At 34.3% G+C, this 10,333-nt stretch overlaps 1 pseudogene; it reads left to right on the plus strand.

The window, feature by feature from the left end:
• The first annotated feature begins 6,519 nt into the window (after positions 1 to 6,519).
• LOC120139429 lies at positions 6,520 to 9,018 on the plus strand (annotated as a pseudogene).
• The last annotated feature ends 1,315 nt before the right edge of the window (positions 9,019 to 10,333 follow it).

Consider the following 10,333-nt stretch of genomic DNA (forward strand, 5'->3'; position numbering starts at 1 on the left):
TACATCATAGAATATTTATAACCATGCCCAAAATACATATTGAATATTGTTAATATTGACTAACCTCTTTTGGCTATCTTGATCTTCACAGCTATATTATATTTGCAATGCATGGTCATGAAGAGGAGGCAATACTGGTTTTTCATGAGATGGAAAGATGTGGAATTTGGCCAGATCAGATTACCTTTGTTTCTCTCCTATATGCATGTAGTCACGCCGGGTTAATTGAACAATAATGCGACTTATTTTCTAGGATGAAGTATGTGTATGATATCGAACCTACGGTTGAGAACTATGGTTGCATGGTTGATTCGTATATGGTCGAGATGGTTACCCGCAGAAGGCTTTGACTTTGTATCCTGAATGCCAATATCACCTAATGTTATAATTTGGCGGACTCTACTCGGTGCATGCAGCATTCTTGGAAATGTCGTGTTGGCGGAGCTAGCAAAGGCTAGACTTTTTGAGCTAAAACCCGATGACTCGAGTGATAACGTGCTACTGTCAAATATTTACTCAGTTGCCGGGAAAAGGGAAGGATGTTTCCACCATGAGGCGGTTGATGGAGGATCAGAAGATAAAGAAAATACCCGGTTGGAGTATGATTGAAGTTGATAGGACCATGTATAGGTTTGTGGCAGGAGACAAATCGAATAAGGCCACAGAAGAGGCTTACAAGAAGCTTAAGGAGATAATATTATTAAGGTTTAGGGTTGAAGGAGGTTATGTTCCTGAAGTTGCTAGTGTTTTGCACGATGTAGATGAGGAAGAAAAGGAAGATTTATTATCCAAACACAGTGAGAAACTTGCTGTAGCTTTCGGGATGTCGAGGTTACGTAAGGGAAAGTTCATAAGAGTGGTAAAGAACCTGAGAATATGCAGAGACTGTCATACTTTCATGAAGTTGATCTCTAAAGTTTACAGGTCAAAACTTGTCGTTAGAGATCGAAGTCGCTTTCACTCATTCGATGATGGCTCTTGTTGTTGCAAAGATTACTGGTGATTGGTCAGTAGGGAGCATTCAACCATTGGAAGGTATCGTATACAAGGAAAACATAGGAAACTAACAATATTTGATTGAAATAGTGCCAAAACTAAACAGAAACTTGAGTCTTTATTTGTGGGAATTGCTGACATTATGGGGGCAGGGCTAATACAGTCACAAGCATGTTATCACTTTTTTTTAAGTCTTTAATCAAACTTGGGAGGATATATTCACCTGAATCTCGTTGTTTCCAACTGAAACTAATCAATTGTAGACTAGGAAAATACATCATCTCATACAGACAATTCTTCATAGTAAAAATTTTTCAAACAATATTATCAAATCATCAAAATAGTCATACAGACAATTCATGCTTTCACCACAAAACGCAAAACACTGATATAATTAATTAGACATTTGAAATGGGATGATGATAGGCTATGAAAGAACGCACACGTATAAAACATATTAACAAAGCAACAAAACACCAACGGTGGCGTTGAACAAGGTCCTAACACAAGTGGCGTTGAGTATCACGACAAAATTAAGTTGGTAAGCCACGTAAGATGGCTTCTTCATCGACACTACGAGTTGGGAGCCATTTATACGGAGCAAAATGTCTAACACTATGTTTTAATTCTTCGAGTAGTTCGTGATGGTTCATTCACTCCTCAGTGTCCCTCCGTTTAAGTCTACATTCTTCTAATCTCACTGTAAAAGAACGTAAATAAACCTATAGCAACCGTCAGTTCTTTAAATTGTCCCCTTTTGAAATTAGAGTTTATAAATTGAAATTATTGAACTATATTTTGATATAACAATTTATGGCAAAATGTTTTTGGACTTGAATTGAATTTATTCAAAGTTTTCAAAAATAATTCAAAGTCCATTTAAATTGAAATTGAGCACTATTTTTTTATGAATAGTACTGTACTATATGAATAGTACCAATAATGTATGAATAGTACCAATAGTGTATGAATAGTATCAATAGTGTATGAATAGTACCGATACTGTATGAATAGTATCGATACTATATGAAAAGTAATAAACTGTACCGATACTCAAAAACATCGAATGAAAAATGAGTATCGATATTGCTATAGAAGTATCGATACTGCTACAGTAGAATTAAGCCCAACGGTCAAAAATTCAAATATTACAAAGGTAGTACCGATACTCATTGAAGGAGTACCGATACTACTTGTTCTGGGCAGTTTTATTTTGCAGAAAATGAATCCCCAATGGCTAGATACGACTTCAAACTCTTTTCAAGCTATAAAAACAAGCTAAGGACACTTGAAGAATAAAGAGAACAACTATCCAAGCAATCAAACACAAGAGAAGAGTTTTTTCAATCTTATTTCATCTTTCACTTGTAAATATTTTGTTCTTGTGAGCTTAATTCTTGTAAACAACTAGGTTTTCTTTTTTACATTTCCTTTCATTGTAAAGGGGTTTTGGTTCTAGCTGAGCACATGAAAAGCTAGGGAAAGATTCTAGTTTAGCCCGTGAAAAACTAGGGAGTTGTAAAGGTTATCTCTTTGTCTTGTAAAAAGAAAGAACAAATTAGTTAATTTGTTGGAAAATCATTGGTGAGGAGCGAAGGTAGTGGATGTAGACTTGGTTGAGAAGTCGAACCACTATAAATCGTTGTGCAATTTTTTATCTTTCAATCTCCTTACTCCCTAAACACAAAAACCAACCCGACCCCTCTTAGCGAACCCTTTCAGTTGTTAATTTGAGCTTTCGCAAAATCCTAACAATTGGTATCAGAGCTTGACTCGTTAGAAGGTTTCACATCCTTGAGACGATCCTCGAAAAAGCTCTACTGATTCCCAACGCAACCGACAAAGAAATGGCTTCAACCTCCGGTGCCTATTACTTTGAAGATTCATACATTCAAGATTCACAATCGGTCAACAAGTCACCCTTCTTCAATGGAGCAAATTATGTCTATTGGAAGAATAAGATGAAGTTCTATATTCAAGCCTACGATCTAGGAGCTGGGAACTCAATCATGAAAGGTTACTCTACTCCACTCCGTGAGTACGAAGATTGGAGTAATGAAGAAAATGAAAAAGGTTCAGCTTTATGCTAAGGCTATGCACATTTTGTTTTGTGCTTTAGGCTCAGATGAATGTGGAAGAATCTCATCTTATTCCAATACCAAAGAGATTTGGGATAAGCTCCAAGTCACTCTTGAAGGAACCCGACGAAGTGAGGGAAACAAAGATAAGTCTTCTCAACCATAGCTATGAAAATTTCATGATGAAACCCGATGAAGACATCAAAGATATGACGGATAGATTTTCCGTGATTGTCAACGGTCTCAAGGGATTTGGAGAAGTGGTCCCTAATGAGAAGCTTACGAGGAAGATGATCTACTCTCTTCCAAAGTCTTGGCAGTCAAAGAAGACGACCATTATCGAAGCTAGAGACCTAAAGTCTCTCACTCTCGACGAGCTAATTCGTTCCCTTCTCACTCATGAGTTGATGATGAAGGAAGAGGAAGAAGGTGAAGAGAAGAAAAACAAGAAGAAGAAAGAGGTAGGCATTGCCTTCAAATCCACCAATAAAAGCTATCAAGATTCAAGTGATGAGGTGGATGAAAATGATGATGAACGAGAAGATGAGATAGCCAATCTCTTCAAAGAGTTAAAGAGATTCATAACTTCCAAGGAAGTGAAGCATGAATCAACCAAAAAGAAGAGTCACCCGGTGTGCTTCAATTGTCAAAGAACGTGGCATGTCAAGTATGATTTTCCCCTTATAAGAAAGAAGAGATCATCTAAGAAGAAGGCATTGGTGGCAGCTTGGAGTAATGAAGATGACTCCAATGATGATGATGAAGTAGTCAACCTATGTCTCATGGCCAACAAAGAAGAATCCTAGGTATCTTCTAACTCAAATGAATTAAATTCATGTTCTTTTGATAAGTTACAAGATGCTTATAATATTTTGTATTTGGTATATGATACCATGAATTCCAAATATAAGAAATTAATTTCAAAACTTAAAAATGAAAATAATTTGATTTTGAAAGCAAAAGTTGATTTTGAAAATCAAAATGAAATTTTGCAAAATAATTTAGAGCTTTCAGAAGTCAAAATCAATGATTTAGAAAAAGAAAATTTTGATTTATAAGTTAAGCTTGAAAGTTTAACAAAAGAAAAAGAATTAAATTATAAAAACAACTCATTATGTTTAAAAATGACAAAATGCTCACATTGTCGTTTTCATGGTCATTTGGAACATACTTGTCCCATAAAAAAAGAAAATCTTTTAAAATTATACAAGTATGAGTTCCCAAGGGAACAAGGGGCATTGAAACTAACATCCAAGGATCCAAAGCAATTTGGATACCAAAATCGAAATGAATGTCTCTTGTAGGTGTATGGGAGCAATGGTGATGAAAATGAAGAAATCAAGATGCTCTAGCCACACATGAAAAAGAATGGGTAACCCCTAAGCTTAATGCTTTGATTTTGATTATTTGGTTGCTCATTTAGTTTATGCATGCATGAGTTTTGATCTTAAATGATTATGTTTTTGTTTTTCATCTCATGTATGTTAAAAAGGTGTTATGATGAACCTTTTAATGTTTTAATATTTTTCATAATTTTTAGTTCATCGTAAGTAATTTTGGTCAAAATTGATTTTAAATGCAAATGATATCTCTCTAACAATTGATATCAAATTTTTAAATGTTTTGATTTTATAACTTTTAATTTTTGACCTAAATTTAAATGTTTATGCATGCGGTTTAAATGAAAACGATATCTCTCTAACAATTGATATAAAAATTTTCAAATGCATAACATTTTTGGAAAGCATTATGCATATGTACTTAATTTCAATTTGGTATTGCATAAAATATTTTAGACTTGGATATATTGAATTTCATGTGCTACTAACATGTTTGTTATTCTTTGTTGAAATTTAATTTTGTTTAACTATCAAGATGTTAAAGCTAAATTTTGTTTGGAATGCACTTTTTGAGGGGGAGTTTTGATTTTTTTCCAAATGTTTTTAATGTAAAAAATTTATCACTTACTCTCCATTGTTATTTTAAACTTTAAAGTTGAAATATTTTTTATATAACAAAAAGGGGATAAGTATAGTTTGAAAATTCAATTTCTTAATGAAAAAGTGGGAGCTGAACATTTTCATATATTTTCCAACAATTGGTATCTTTTTTATTAAACATTTTATTAAGGGGGAGTTTTGCCAATAACAATTTTTCAAATGTTTTGTTATATAAAAAAGGGGATATTGTTGAACTATATTTTGATATAACAATTTTATGAAAAATTGTTTTTGGACTTGAATTGAATTTATTCAAAGTTTTCAAAATAATTCAAAGTCCATTTAAATTATAATTGAGCACAAATTTTTTTATGAATAGTATTGTACTGTATGAATAGTATCGATATTGCTAGAATAGTGTCGATAATGCTACAGTAGAATTAAGCCCATCAGTCAAAAATTCAAATATTACAAAGGTAGTACTGATACTCATTGAAGGAGTACCGATACTACTTGTTCTGGGCAGTTTTATTTTGCAGAAAATGAATCCCCAACGGCTAGATACGATTTCAAACTCATGTCAAGCTATAAAAACAAGCTGATGACACTTGAAAATAAAGAGAACAACTATCCAAGCAATCAAACACAAGAGAATAGGTTTTCAATCTTATTTCATATTTCTCTTGTAAATATTTTGTTCTTGTGAGCTTAATTCTTGTAAACACCTACCTTAGAGAGGTTTTCTTGTTTACATTTCCTTTCATTGTAAAGGGGTTTTGGTTCTAGCTGAGCCCGTGAAAAGCTAGGGAAAGATTCTAGTTTAGCCCGTGAAAAACTAGGGAGTTGTAAAGGTTATCTCTTTGTCATGTAAAAAGAAAGAACAAATTAGTGAATTTGTTGGAAAATCCTTGGTGAGGAGCTAAGGTAGTGGATGTAGACTTGGTTGAGAAGTCGAACCACTATAAATCGCTGTGCAATTTTCTATCTTTCAATCTCCTAACTAAACACAAAGATCGACCCGACCCCTCTTGGCAAACCCTTTCGTTTGTCGATTCGAGCTTCCACAAAATCCCAACAGAAATCCTTATTAAAATTGGTTTTTCTATTGTTTCAGTCAATCCTAATATGACGTGGCCAAGCGTTATCAGGTAAATCAAGTAAATGTGTTAACGATTGAATGACAGACTTATTATAAAATGATATTATTTTGTAATTTTTGAAACTTCAATAGAAAAAATAAAAAATTACATAAACTTTAGTGACCATTTCTTTAGTTTACCCTTTAATTTTTTGATTCATTTCATTTATGTCCTACTTTTTTGTTTTCTTGGTCAATGAGCGAAGATATTTACTTATTTTTCTCTCCATAAACAATTTCTTTTTTACTTTTAAAAGTAATATATAATTACAATCAAACCCATACAAGATTCTAGGGCCACTGCTTCGTTTATATATAAGGAAACTTGCGTAACCGTGCTGATTAGAATATTGTTTTTATCGGCTGCGCTCGGCTCCCAACCAAGCTTCCAAATTTGCAGGTTCATGCTTTTCTTTCCCCCACCCCTATTTTTTTTATTTTTTTATTTGTTCAGTTGGATCTTCATGTAATCTCTATTTTGATCGACGAAGGAATCCTGGAAATTGCTTCGTTTTAATTTTTTATTCTTGATTTTTTATGTAATTTTTTGTTTTACTTTGTCTATTGTTTTCATTCTTTTTTTTATATATAGAAATATGATATTATGAACTTATATTATTTTATGTGATATTTTTGAGGAGAATCTGTTAAAATAATTATGAGTTTTCATTTTTTATAATTTTTAGTCGGCAATTTTAGTTATCTTACCGAAATATTTCTTCCTGTTATGTGGTGTATTTGACATTTTTTTTCATAGTTTTGATTTGTTTGTATTTTCTAGTATATCATGCTTTTAGGTCTATTTGTTTATTTAGAGTTTGTGAATTTTGCTAGCTCTTTGAAGAATTACTGCGTCAGCCACTAATAATTTGTTTCAATTATTTTAGATCATTTTGTATAAATAACTTAGACATGTTAGAAGTGAAGGTATATATATAATAATAATTTCTTTTGATGTTTGGTTTTAACTTTACTTGATGGGGATTGTGACTTGGTTTGAATGGATATTTTATTTGATAAATTTGTCTTTAAATGATTCATATTGTAATTGATTTCCCTTTGTATTTGATTTGAATTATACTTCTCAACAAATTTTTCACTTTGTGGATAATTTTTGTTACTTTCAGGGTAATTTTGTAGCCTGCTGTTTTTTTGGAAATATCTTCACTACCGATGGCAGACGGTCATGAGAGTGACAGAAATATTGAGATATGGAAGATCAAGAAGCTGATTAAAGCACTTGAAGCTGCTAGAGGCAATGGCACAAGCATGATATCCCTCATAATGCCTCCACGCTATCAGATTTCAAGGGTTACCAAGATGCTTGGAGATGAATTTGGAACTGCTTCAAACATCAAAAGCAGAGTCAACCGTCAATCTGTGTTAGGTGCAATCACGTCTGCTCAGCAGAGGCTCAAACTTTACAGTAAGGTTCCACCCAATGGTCTGGTGCTATACACCGGGACAATCGTGACCGAAGATGGGAAGGAATAGAAAGTCACGATTGATTTTGAGCCTTTCAGGCCTATAAATGCTTCTCTTTATCTTTGTGACAACAAGTTTTACACGGAGGTCCTGAATGAACTTTTGGAGTCCGATGATAAGTTTGGTTTCATTGTCATGGATGGTAATGGGACCCTTTTTGGGACGTTAAGTGGTAACTCCAGAGAGGTACTTCATAAGTTCAGCGTTGATCTTCCGAAGAAGCATGGGAGAGGAGGACAATCTGCCCTTTGTTTTGCTCGACTTTGAATTGAAAAGCGCCACAACTATGTGAGGAAGACTGCTGAACTCGCCACACAATTTTTATCAATCCTGCCACCAGCCAGCCTAACGTATCTGGATTAGTACTTGCTGGATCAGCTGACTTCAAAACTGAGCTGAGTCAATCAGATATGTTTGATCAGCGGCTTCAGGCTAAGATTCTGAATGTGGTTGATGTCTCTTATGGAGGAGAGAATGTATTCAACCAGGCAATTGAGCTTTCTTCAAAAATTTAGGCAAATGTGAAATTCATACAGGAGAAGCGCTCGATAGGGAAATACTTTGAGGAGATTAGTCAAGATACAGGGAAGTATGTTTTCGGTGACAATGAAAGCATTGGAGATGGGAGCTGTTGAGATACTTATTGTGTGGGAAACTCTGGACATAAATAGGGTATCAGCTGAAGAATAGCAGTACTGGGGAAGTTGTCATAAAACATTTGAACAAGGAGCAGGAAGCTAAAGAGTACAACTTCCGTGATCCGTTCAGTTCCACTGATTTAGAGGTTGTGGAGAAGAAGCCACTTTTAGAGTGGTTTGCAAATGAGTACTGGCAGTTTGGTTGTAGTCTGGAGTTTGTTACCAACAAATCACAGGAGGGTTCTCAGTTTTGCCGTGGGTTTGGCGGGGTATTGGAGGCATCATTCGATACCAACTGGACATGAGATCATTTGATGAATTTTCTGATGAGGAAGTATATGATGATTATGGATAGAAATCAATCAACTCTACCCTATTAATGGTGCAGGATATGATGGGGTCAACAGAAAAGCCTACACCAACGCTCGAGCTGTCGTGGAAACCACTGCTGCTCGCAATTCCCCAAAGTTCCCCACGCATCTTGATAAAGGTTTGGTTTTCAAACAGTTTCATTCCTTCTCTGCCTTTTTTTTTGCCCTTTTACGTCCCATACTTGATGCCCTTACATAGTTTGCTTGGTGATGTTGCAGGACCAAATGATAAGCGCCTAAAATGTGTAAAGACTGAGCTGGGAAGATTACATTGAAGTTATTGGAAATTCAATAGGATCTTCCTTCTTATTTTCTACGACCTGGGCCTTGCACGCGCTATATATATATACTGGTACGTGTTCTTCATGACAGTGGTTTAACGTTGCCTTGGTTACAAGGCAGTGGTTATCTGAAGCTTATTTTCTAGAAATTAGGAGTTGGTTTTTATGTCCCCCTAAGTTGGGCTTTTGGTTGAAGAAGTTCGGTGTGTTTCATATTATGTTTATTGATAGTTTTATCTCGCAGACATTTAAGCTGTTTGCTTAACTTTTATGAATGTAATCTACCCGACTGAATAAAACTATCTTCGTGAAGATTGCTTAATTTAAAATGTTCTATGAATTTTATCTCTACAATTCACAAGAGCCACGGATAATGACGACTTGGAACACTTCGTAGCACGGCTAGTATATCTCCTAATTTAGCCCTTCTAGTAAGCCTTTCTTATTAGGTGCTTTTCGATTGAGTGAAAAAAAATTGTGTTATTTGTGTTTACGAGTGTTATTTTATTATTTTGAGTTATTTTATCAGTTTGAGTTATTTGAGTCTAAGAATATTTTTTATTAAATTTTATTTGATTTTTTTAAAAATGAATTCATTAAGTGTATTTAATAGTAGTATTATAAACATATCGTTAGTAGGTGATTTTCTAATAGAGAATGAAGCATGAAAAAAGGATCATCGTAAGAGTTGAGTGTGTTCCTTTTTCCATCTTTTTTCGTGATATAAATACTTGGTTGTATGGTGATTGATGTTAGGTCTAAATATAAACAAATAATTATTAAAGGTTATGTGAAAGATTGGGAATGGAATCAGAGAGGGATTTATATAGGGCGATTTCAAATTGGAGCGATGTCTTGTTGAAGGCAGTTAGATGGTCTTGGGAAGATAGTTTTGGAGGTGTTACACTTGATCACCATCAGTTGGGGGAAGGTTATAAAATGGTTTGATCCGAAATTTATGGTGACAAACCAATCACGATTTTTCTATTTTGTTTAATAGCGGAAGTATCTTAATTCTCTAATACTTGAGCTCACACACTTGAGACAGGTGTGGTTAATTTCATTTTTTTAATAGACAAAAGTATCTTTACGTTGATGAAGGCATCTGAACCCTTGAGTTTCTTGAGTGTGATAATAAATGGTAACTCAAAGATAATGCACGATTTTGTTGGTACGAATGAAGTTTAACATAATCTGTGGAAAATCATATAATGAATGGAGGCATCTTTATGTTAATAAAGGGATATGAGCATATCAACCCTTGCAGAAATAAAGGATAATATTTGAAAGGTGAAGTGAAAGTTCACTCGGAGGATAGAGAGACTTATAAAAAATGACTTTCCTCCTAAAGAATAACATCTTGTACGGAGGATAAAGGGGAAGTTGTCTTCCTCTCGATGTTACGA

The sequence above is a fragment of the Hibiscus syriacus genome, unplaced genomic scaffold, assembly GCF_006381635.1.
Source record: "Hibiscus syriacus cultivar Baekdansim isolate YM2019G1 unplaced genomic scaffold, ASM638163v2 tig00110745_pilon, whole genome shotgun sequence".
Lineage (NCBI taxonomy): Eukaryota > Viridiplantae > Streptophyta > Magnoliopsida > Malvales > Malvaceae > Hibiscus > Hibiscus syriacus.